Below are 9937 nucleotides of genomic sequence, written 5' to 3'. Positions count from 1 at the left end.
CTTCCATTATTCTTAGAGGATTCACTGGTTTCTTTTCATAAGCAAAAAGTACCTCTTCTTAAAAGTGCACTTTGCAGAAGTTTCGTTTTTCAATAACTTTGAATTAGGAGCTTTTACCATATAGCAGAGCAGTATTAACATCTATTTGGTTCACCTGGGGAACAAAGAGGCTGACAATGGGCCTTACCATGTGGGTGCTGGTTACACTGACAGCTGGAGGAGGTGTTTTTATGTAATACACTGAGGTGACAACCTCAGTAGAGAAATGTAAAGACTGAATTGAATTTTAAGCTGATGTGAAATCTTGGCAGAGAACGTTTTAATAAATAAATGCCTTAAGAGTATTTAAAATATGCTTCCATATTTTAAAATATAAAGTGTAATGTGACAGGAGATCTTATGTCTCTGACATTGTGTCTGGGAAGGAAGGGCCAGACTTCAGAACATTTGGAACCTGCTGTCACGGGCCTTGTGGGGCTGCTTGAATCCTCCTGGCTCTAAAAGGGAAGTGTAAGAAGTTGCTCTGTAAAGCCATTTGGGGTCATTGATCAACTGCCTCCCTACCAAAAGCAAGCAGCATGGTTGCCTCGATGAATAGAGGGGATGTTTCAGCCCTGAGATGTTTGAGATAACGTTTCATTGAGCATTTCTCTGAAAATTTTCCCATTTATTCCTGAAATTTCTATGTATTGTGTTTTGGGAAGAAATGAGGTATGTCCAGCTTTTTAATCTAACAACTACTTTTGGGGATTTGCCCATGTCTCTGGGATTTGAATGGGGATTGTGTCCCATTTTACTATTTGCGTTTACATTTAGTGTATTTCTCTTCTCCGCTCCCTTTGCCCACTGGGAACCCCTCTTTGGCTCCTTAGGTTTGCTGCTTAGCATTGAAGTACAGCAGGTGGATGATCATGCTGCACGTTTTTGCTGGACCTCTAGCAAAGGGAGTGACCAGTGAAGGTCATTGTAACCTTGGCATCTGCAAGGCTGGGGTGTTTTCGGTATCTGCTGTCCACAGCTCTCCATTGTTAACAGAATACTTTGCCAGTGCACTAATCTCTTTGGAGATAAAATTCACTAGTGTGTTACTAAATGTTCAATTTCTTTTGCAGAAAATACAGTACCATGTCTGAATTAATTATTAATATTTAAAATATTTCATTCCTTAACTCTTCCCTCATTTGCGTTGACCACGGCCTATTCAGTTCCTTTGTTTGGCAGAATTCTGCAAAATGTATGTTACCCACTACTGAGATTGTTCAGCCCTGATGTGTTTGTATTGATTTGTTTATGGTGGTAGCTTGTCCTGAAATGTGTGTAGAAAACAGGTATTTTATGATAAAATTGCTGTTTAGTGCATGCTTTGTGTGGAATTCAGAGGAAAACACAGATTCATTGATTAACAATGCCAAAAAATGCAAGTAACTAGCCATTGTTCAAATGACAGTGGTGCTATTTCTCTTTTGTGGCCTTTTAGACTTTTGTTGCCCTAAAATTCCATTTTATTGGGAACCCATTTTCCACCTGGTCTTTCTTGACAGGGTTTTTTTCTACTTTTAAAGTTTCTAAATAAAATTCTGTATTTCAAGAGTGTCATGTCTTTTTTTTTTTCTTTTTCCTATATTGCAGATAGAATCTAGGGGTATTCTACCTCTGAGCTATACCTCCATTTCTATTTTTTATTTTTTATTTTTTATTTTGAAACATAGTCTCAGTAAGCCGCAGAGGGCCTCACTAAGTTGCTGAGGTTGGCCTTGAACCCGTCCAGTGTTATGACTTCTGGAATTTGTCTTACCCTGGGTGTAATCTTTTAGGTTCTAGTGTAAAGTAGGGTATTTATGTGTGGTTTTTTTTTTTTTGGGGGGGGTAAGTCTGAGGATGGAACCCAGGGGCATTCAACCTCTGAGCTACACCCCATGCCCTAGTTTTTATTCTTTAATTTGGAACAGGGTCTCACTAAGTTTGCGGAGGGCCTCACTAAGTAGCTGAGGCTGTCTGTGAACCGCAATCCTCTGGTCTCAGCCTCCCAAATGCTGGGATTACAAGTGAGTGCCACCACACCCGGCTTCTTATTATTATTTTTTAATTAGTACTGTTCTTTTCAAATTCCTCACTATTTTTTCCAAATGTGCTTATTTCTTCTTCCTTTTCTTTTTTTTTTTTTTTTTTTGCAGGTCTGGGGATGGAACCCAGGGACAGTCAACCTTTGAGCTACACTCCTTGCCCTGTTTTTTATTCTTTATTTTGAAACAGAGTCTCACTAAGTTGCAGAGGTCCTCACTAAGTAGCTGAGGCTGTCCGCGAACAGCGATCCTCTGATCTTAGCCTCCCTAATGCTGGGATTACAAGCGTGCGCCACCGTGCCTGGCTAAAATGTGCTTATTTCTAAGCTTGCTTTCATTTCTGTTCATTTTACATTACCTTTCTCAGTATCCTGCTGTCTTACATTTTCATTCCTTTGAGAGGCTTTTCTCTCAGAAGCCCAAAGCTTCGTCTTCTGCTATGGAGCCTTTGTTAGGCCATTTCTTCAGAGAAGTGCAGAGGCATAGCACTTGGTGGGTGAACATGGAGACATATTTTCTCCCTCCCTGAAAGTGAGTTTTAAAGGCATTAAGCACAATCTCAATCTATAAAATAATTAGAAGTTACCATTTTTTCCTCTTTTATAATCCAATACCTTTAGAGTAAAATGGTGACTTGCCATTCTCAGCACTAAAGTTAGGTGCATGTTGGTGCATGCCTATAATCCCAGTACTTGAGAGACTGAGATGAAAGGAATCACATTTGAGGACAGCCTCAGCTAACATCATCACCATCCTTGTTTTGCAGGTTAAGAACAAGGGAGATCAATTAGTTTAAAACTCAAAAAGCCATGACATCTCAAATCTAACGTTCCCTCTCAATTAAGAAAGGTCCAAGTAGAGGCCTAAGGATTAAATCAGCCACAGGTCACCTGAGGTACACAGCAGAATGTCTATTCCCAGCCTTCCAACTCAGAATTTTGTTTTGTTTTTGCCCTAGGGGGATTGGAACACGGGGGCATTCTACCTCCGAGCTACACCCCCAGCCCTTGTTTTTATTCTTTGAAACAGGGTCTCACTGAGTTGCAAAGCGCCTCACCAAGTAGCTGAGGCTGCCTGCGAACAGCAATCCTCCTGTCTCCGCATCCCAAAAGCTGGGATTATGGGTGTGTGCCACCACACCTGGCTTTTTTTTTTTTTTTTGGTGGTGGTACTGGGGTTCTTGGAAACCCTTTTACCTCCAGGCTATACTCCCAGACCTATTTTAGACTTTTTATTTTATTTGGAAATGGGATTACAAGCTGAGCCACCACACCAGGCTTATTTTTTATTTTGAAACAGTGTCTCACTGAGTTGCAAAGGGCCTCATTAAGTAGCTGAGGCTGTCCACTATAGTCTCATCCTCCCAAATGCATGTGCCACCACACTCGGCTACCATTTTCTTTTATTTATTTTATTTTCTGTGGGTCTAGGGATGGAACCCAGGGGAATTCTACCTCCGAGCCACACCCCCTGCCCTATTTTTATTCTATTTTTATTCTATTTTTATTCTATTTTTGAAACAGGGTCTCACTTAAGTTGTGGAGGGCCTCACTAAATAGCTGAGGCTGTCCGTGAACCACAATCCTTTGGTTTCAGCCTCCCAAATGCTGGGATTACAAGCGTGCGCCACCACGCCCGGCTTACCATTTTCTTTTAAATGAAGATTCAGCAACTCAAATTTATTGATTAAAAAAATAATTACTTCAGTTGCTCTTTGGGATGTACCATGGTTATGAAAAGGAGTTTTTCTTTTCTCTAGCCAAGGTGATTCTTTACTGAAGTTTTTCTTTAAGGATTGCTGTATGAGGTGCTCCTTTTGTGATGTTTACCATAGCTGGTATTTTGCTTAATCTGCAAATAAAGCCTGATCAGCCTGGTTGGACTAGCCGTGGTCTAGATCTGTTGTCAGCCACAAGAGCGGAAGTAATTGCACTGAGCCAAGTTGGCCCCCAGCCTGTGGTCAGTGTCCTAGAGTCCAGTCACCCTCTGGCCTGTGGTCAGTGTCCTAGAATCCAGTCACCCTCTGGCCTGTGGTCAGTGTCCTAGAATCCAGTCACCCTCTCGCCCAGCACTGTTGCTCTTTGCAGTATGTTATGCTTTTAAATTCACATGTTCACTTTTTAAGATTTCAAAATCAGATGAATTCATATTCAGTTCTATATCATCATAACATTTGCTGCTTCTTTTCTTACAGTTTTTATAAGTCAGGGCATAACTTGTGTGGAGTTCTCTAAAAGTCCAAGGAAGGATTTTATACTTCTATACCTTGTGAAGGCTGATCTCTTTTCTCTTGGGCTTAATCTGAACTGAAAAGTCCTGTACTTTAGTCCTTGGAGTACAGAAGCTCTCTGGTTGGGGTTGTGGTGGGCAGCTTCATTACTCTGGTTATCTAGGCGAGCAGGTCTAGTATTAGGATCAGATTTTTAGTTTCTTTAATGTAGAACTATAGATCTTTATTTTCATAAAATTTAAACTTTTACTGGGCATGGCGGCACACCTGTAATCCCAGTGCTTAGGAGCCTGAGACAGGAGGATTGCAGTTTCAAGAGCCTCAGCAGTATAGAGACTTTCAGCAATCCAGTGAGACCAGGTGTGGCGCAGGCTTGTCATCCCAGCATTCGGGAGGCTGAAACCGGAGGAACTCGGTTCGCGGTCAGCCTCAGCTACTTATGCCCTGTGCAACTTAGTGCGACCCTGTTTCAAAATAAAAGAATAAAATATGGGGCTGGGGGTATAGCTCAGAAGTAGAATGCTCCCCCTGGGTTCCATCCCCAGTCCCGCAAAAGCTGACCAAACCATAAAAAGAGCTTGAGGTAGCTCAGAGGTAGAACACCCCTGGATTCAATCCCTAGTATCACAGAAAGAAAAGAAAAACAACCCTCATATCGTTTGTACTGAAGGCTCAGGTTCTGAATGTAAAATGGAAATAAGCCTTTATAGGCATTTTTCTGAGTATGGAAAGAGTTCTTTTTCCTGTAACTAGTTGAAAGCAAACTAGGTTATCTGCTGAAGCCTAAATATTTGTAAATGGCACCAAGATATAGCTTTAGAATTGTAAAATGGCTTATCAGCAGTTTGGAATTCTGTAAGATACCTTGATTTAGGGGGTACTGGGGATTAAACCCAGGGGCATTCTACCTCTTCAGCTACATCCCCAGTCCTTTTTTAAAAAGTTTTTTTTTTTTTTTTTTTTTTTTTCCGGGCTTGGAAACTGTCTCATTAGTTTGCTGAGGCTAGCCTAGAACCTGTGATCCTCTGTGTCAGCCTCCTAACTGGGTAAGTCTCGAAGCTGGCTTTATGACTCTTTCTAGTTTTTAAAATTTTGGTCTTAAGAATGATTCACAAATTGCAGTGTAGCGTTATTAAAGGTTTTTGGTTTTTTTGTTTTGCTTTTTGGTACTGTGAACCCATGGGCAATCTACCTCTGAGCTGCACCCTCCGCCCTTTTTATTGTGCATTTTGAAACAGTCTCAGATTGCTCAGTCTTACTACGTTGTTAAGGCTGTCCTCAAACCTGCGATGCACCTGTCTCAGCTCCCAAGTATTGAGGTTATAGGTGTGTGCTCCCACGCCTGGTCCTTATTAAAGTTAAGTCCAAGGTTACACATGTAAGTAGGTAGACTATATATGAAAAGAGTCTGACTGAGCCCCTTCTTTTTACCTTTACTAGAAATAAATGGAGAAAATATTGTAATAGGAAGGCCATGGACCAGGAGTTGAAACCAGGTCGTCTTCTAGACCCTGCATTCAAGGTCTGCAGAAGATATTTTTCATTGGCTCACTGGAATGAGCCTTTCTGATTCAGAAAAAGTGATTTAGATCTAAAAGCCATAGGACACTAGAACATTTAGATCCCCATGCTGGGATTGAAGCCAAGGGTGCTTTCCCACTGAAGAACAGTTTTTTCTTTTACTGTGCTGGGGGTTGAAATAAGAGTGTTTTACCACTGAGCTACATCCTCAGGTCTTTTAAATTTTTTTATTTTGAGACAGGGTCTCTCTAAGCTGCTGAAGTTGGCTTTGAATTTGCAATCTTCCTACCTCAGCTTCTCAAATTGCTTGGATTATAGGCGTCTGTCCCCTTTCCCAATGAAGAACAGTTTTTGTTGTTTTTCGGTACTGGGGATTAAACCCAGTGCATTTACACCCCCAGCCCTATTTTCTTTTATTTTAAAACAAGGTCTTGCTAAGTTGCCAAGGGCCTTGCTAAATTGCTGAGGCTGTCCTTGAACCTGTGATCCTCCTCTTACTGAGATTATGGGTGTGCGCCACCATACCTGGCTGAAAGACAGTTTTGTTTTTGTTTTGCGGTATTGGGGATGGAACCCAGGGACATTCTACCTTTAAGCTACACCCCCAGACCTATTTTTACATTTTTATTTGGAAACAGGGTCTCCTAAGCCAGCGCGCACGGCTGGTTTCGAATCTGCGCGATCCTCCTGTCTCTGCCTCCCAAGTGTGGGGATTACAAGTGTGCGCCACCATGCCCGGCCCCAGCCCTGTTTTTTATTCTTTATTTTGAAACATGGTGTCACTGAATTGCAGTGGGACTCACTAAGTAGAGCTGAGGCTGGAAAGACAGTTTTGATTAAAAGAAAAGCCCAACATTTTTTGGCATCAGCTGCGTATGCTGTGTATTGTGGATCTCTGAAAAAAATGTTAGTAGTAACATTGTAAATTGTACAACTATTGTATTTTGATGAAAGTACTTTGGTTTTAATTCTAAAAGAGGAACGTTTGTGAGGAGAAATAACAAATGATTTGGCTTTCCCCGCAGGTTGCAAGCTGCAGGGAGAGCCCACTAGTAATCTCTGTCCCTGAGTCATTTGTGGAAGGACCTACATGTGTGTTTGACCCAGGGTCTCAGCCTGGTCTCTTTCCTCTCATGCTTGCTTCTCAATTGTTTCCTCATGTTCATATTTATGTTTCTCATAATAGGGCCATTTTTTTAAATAAACATTTTCAAGTTCTAGTAATTTTAAGATCCAGCATAACCTAGTCATCTGGATTTTAGCATCCTAAAGTTTTCTAACCTGATTCTAACCTGATTCTATTTATTCTAACCTTTTTCTATTTTATATGCTTTTCTACAAAATAATATGAGATCATTAGACATGTAAAATTATATATGACTGTTCTTCTTACTTTGAAAATTTTAAGTCTTGCTTGGAAACATGGAATAAACTTTTTTTTTCAGGCAGGTAGAGGCTTACCTAGTTTGCCCTTGTGTGTTCCTCTCAAGGCTATTTGAAAGCCTTGTAGGAAGTAGTAATTTTAAGATTCAATGTAGAATGAAATAACATTATTTTGGCCAATTTCATTTTTAATTCTCTAACTTAATATCCCTTACGCTTTAAGAAGTACTATTATTTCTTTTAAATAAAGTAGCTGCTAAACCACATTGAGAGTTGCCTTTTTCTTGAATCTGTGGCACCCAAATCTGGAGCGAGTGGCCACATGCGGGCATGTTACCCTCTCTCCTTTCTCTCCCTCCTCCCCCCTCTCTCCCTTTCTCTTTCTTCCCCTCACTTCTCCTCTCTCCCTCCTATCCTCCTTATCCACCTCCTCCTTCTCCCCCCTCCCTCCTTTGACATTATGGTATGATAGTATAACTTGTTTATTCTCCTTTGAAAAGAAGCTTCTCTTTGGCTATCAGATTGCATCATAATTTTTTTTTGTGTGTGTGGGTCTGGGGATGGAACCCAGGGGCATTTGACCCCCGAGCTACACCCCCTGCCCTATTTTTTATTCTTTATTTTGAAACCGGGTCTCACTGAGTTGCATAGGTCCTCACTAAGTAGCTGAGGCTGCCCACAAACCACGATCCTCCAGGTCTCAGCCTCCCAAATGCTGGGATTACAAGCGTGCGCCACCATGCCCGGCTCATCATAATTTTTTTGTGTGTCTGTGTGGTACTGGGGATTGAACCCAGGCATTCTGCCTCCGAGCTAAACCCTCAGCTTGATATTCTTTCTTATTTAGAAATAGTATCTCACTAAGGAGGGCGAGCTAAAGAAGGATGTAAGTCTGTTTCCCTCTCCTCCCACTACTCCCCTCCCCTCCTTCCCACCTTCCTTTCATCTGTCCTGAGGATTGAACCCAGGGGCATTCTACCTCTAAGCTACACTCCTGCCCTTTTTATTTTTTGTTTGGAAACAGGCTCTTGGGAATTTACCGAGAGCCTTACTAAATTGCCAAGGTTGTCTTTGAACCTGCGATCCTCCTGTCTCAGTCTCCCAAGCACTGGGATTGTAGGTGTGCGCCATCGTGCTGGGCTTATTTGTTACATGGTACTGTGAATCAAACCCAGGGCCTTGTACATGCTAGACAAGTGTTCTACCACGTAGCTACACCCTCAGCCCAGGACCCAAGTACGACATCCTGAATCCTGAATTTCAGCAAGTGGTGAAGCCTGAAGGGACAGCATTGCAGTTGCTTCTAAGTGGGGATAGGAGGCGGTGCAGCTCCCGGCAGTCAGATGTGTCTGTAATTGTGGCCTTTGCCATCTGAGTGGCTCCTTTCTGTCAATACCCCTCTTAGTAGGGCTATGGATTAGTTTTTCTTTAGGATTAATAAATGATGCCTGAATTAATCTCAAGTAGGTTTTTAACTTTTCTTGAATCATCTTTTACATAATTTTATCTAGGAGATTTAGATATATGTCATTGGAAAAATGCAGAAACTGATATAAGAACTGATAAGACTTTATTGGGAAAATCAATCCACTCTGCCAAAAATCAATGGGAAATAGTTAAATTTAGGATCATTTGTCCTTTTTTTTTCTTCAAATCTGTTAACACCTAATAAAAGCCCAATTTAAAGGACTTCTGCGTGTGTGTGTGTGTGTGTGTGTGTGTGTGTGTGAGAGAGAGAGAGACAGAGACAGAGACAGAGACACAGACACTGGGGATGGAACCCAGGGGCATTCTACCTCTGAGCTACACTCCCAGCCCTACATATTTTTATTCTTTATTTTGAAACAGGCTCTCACTGAGGCTGTCCTTAGTGAGGCCCTCTGCAACTCAGTGAGACCCGGTTTCAAAATAAAGAATAAAGAATAAAAATAAAGAATAAAAAATAGGGCAGTGGGTATAGCTCGGAGGTCAGATGCCCCTGGGTTCTATCCCCATACCCACAAAAAAAAAAAAAAAAATTATTTTGGTATGTTGGTGTTCTCTTTTGTGGCCCAGGAGAATGCTTTGTTTGGGGGTCACTTGACATCTCATGAAATGTGATTTGGCTGGTTTAAATGTGTACTAGTATTGGGAAGAGGTTTTAAAATGTATTAATGTATCAGTATTGGGAAAGATTTCCAATTTTGAAAATATATTGTTTGTACTAAAGAAAGCCAGGACTGGCAGGAAGAAGGGACTTGTAATTTACATTTCTAAAGAGAAGGAAAGAAAGCTGAGCCAGGGAAGAGGTCTCTTTACATTTCTAAGGAGAGACAGATGGTCTAAGGGATGGGAGGAAATCCCAGATCCTGGAGAAACAATTTAACACATCTTGGGAGGGGAACAAAAGGTGTAGAGGTTTGTGTTCGGAGATGGAGACAGCAGAAAACCGGGCTAGAGATAGGACAGCATATCTACAGACCAAAGGACCTGCCGCAGACTTGATGAGGATAAAAACACTCAGTAGACTGGAGTTCTTTGGCATATTCATTCGAGTTGCTCCCTTGTGTCACTCTCGGGCACAGGGCTATAACTATCTTCTGTATTTCTATCTTTTTAATAAACTTTAAATCTTCAGCAACTGTCTAAGCTATGCATATTTATTCTTAGTTTAGGACAAGAACCCGCGGTTTTTTTCTGTTTTTCTGTTTGTGTGGGGGAATTATTTCTCCCCTCACACACCGAACATATTTCACCGCAA

This window comes from Muscardinus avellanarius (genome assembly GCF_963383645.1).
Source record: "Muscardinus avellanarius genome assembly, chromosome: 19".
In the NCBI taxonomy this organism is placed as follows: Eukaryota; Metazoa; Chordata; class Mammalia; order Rodentia; family Gliridae; genus Muscardinus; species Muscardinus avellanarius.
The sequence above is the reverse complement of the archived record's forward strand: the minus strand, read 5'-3'. Positions refer to the sequence as shown.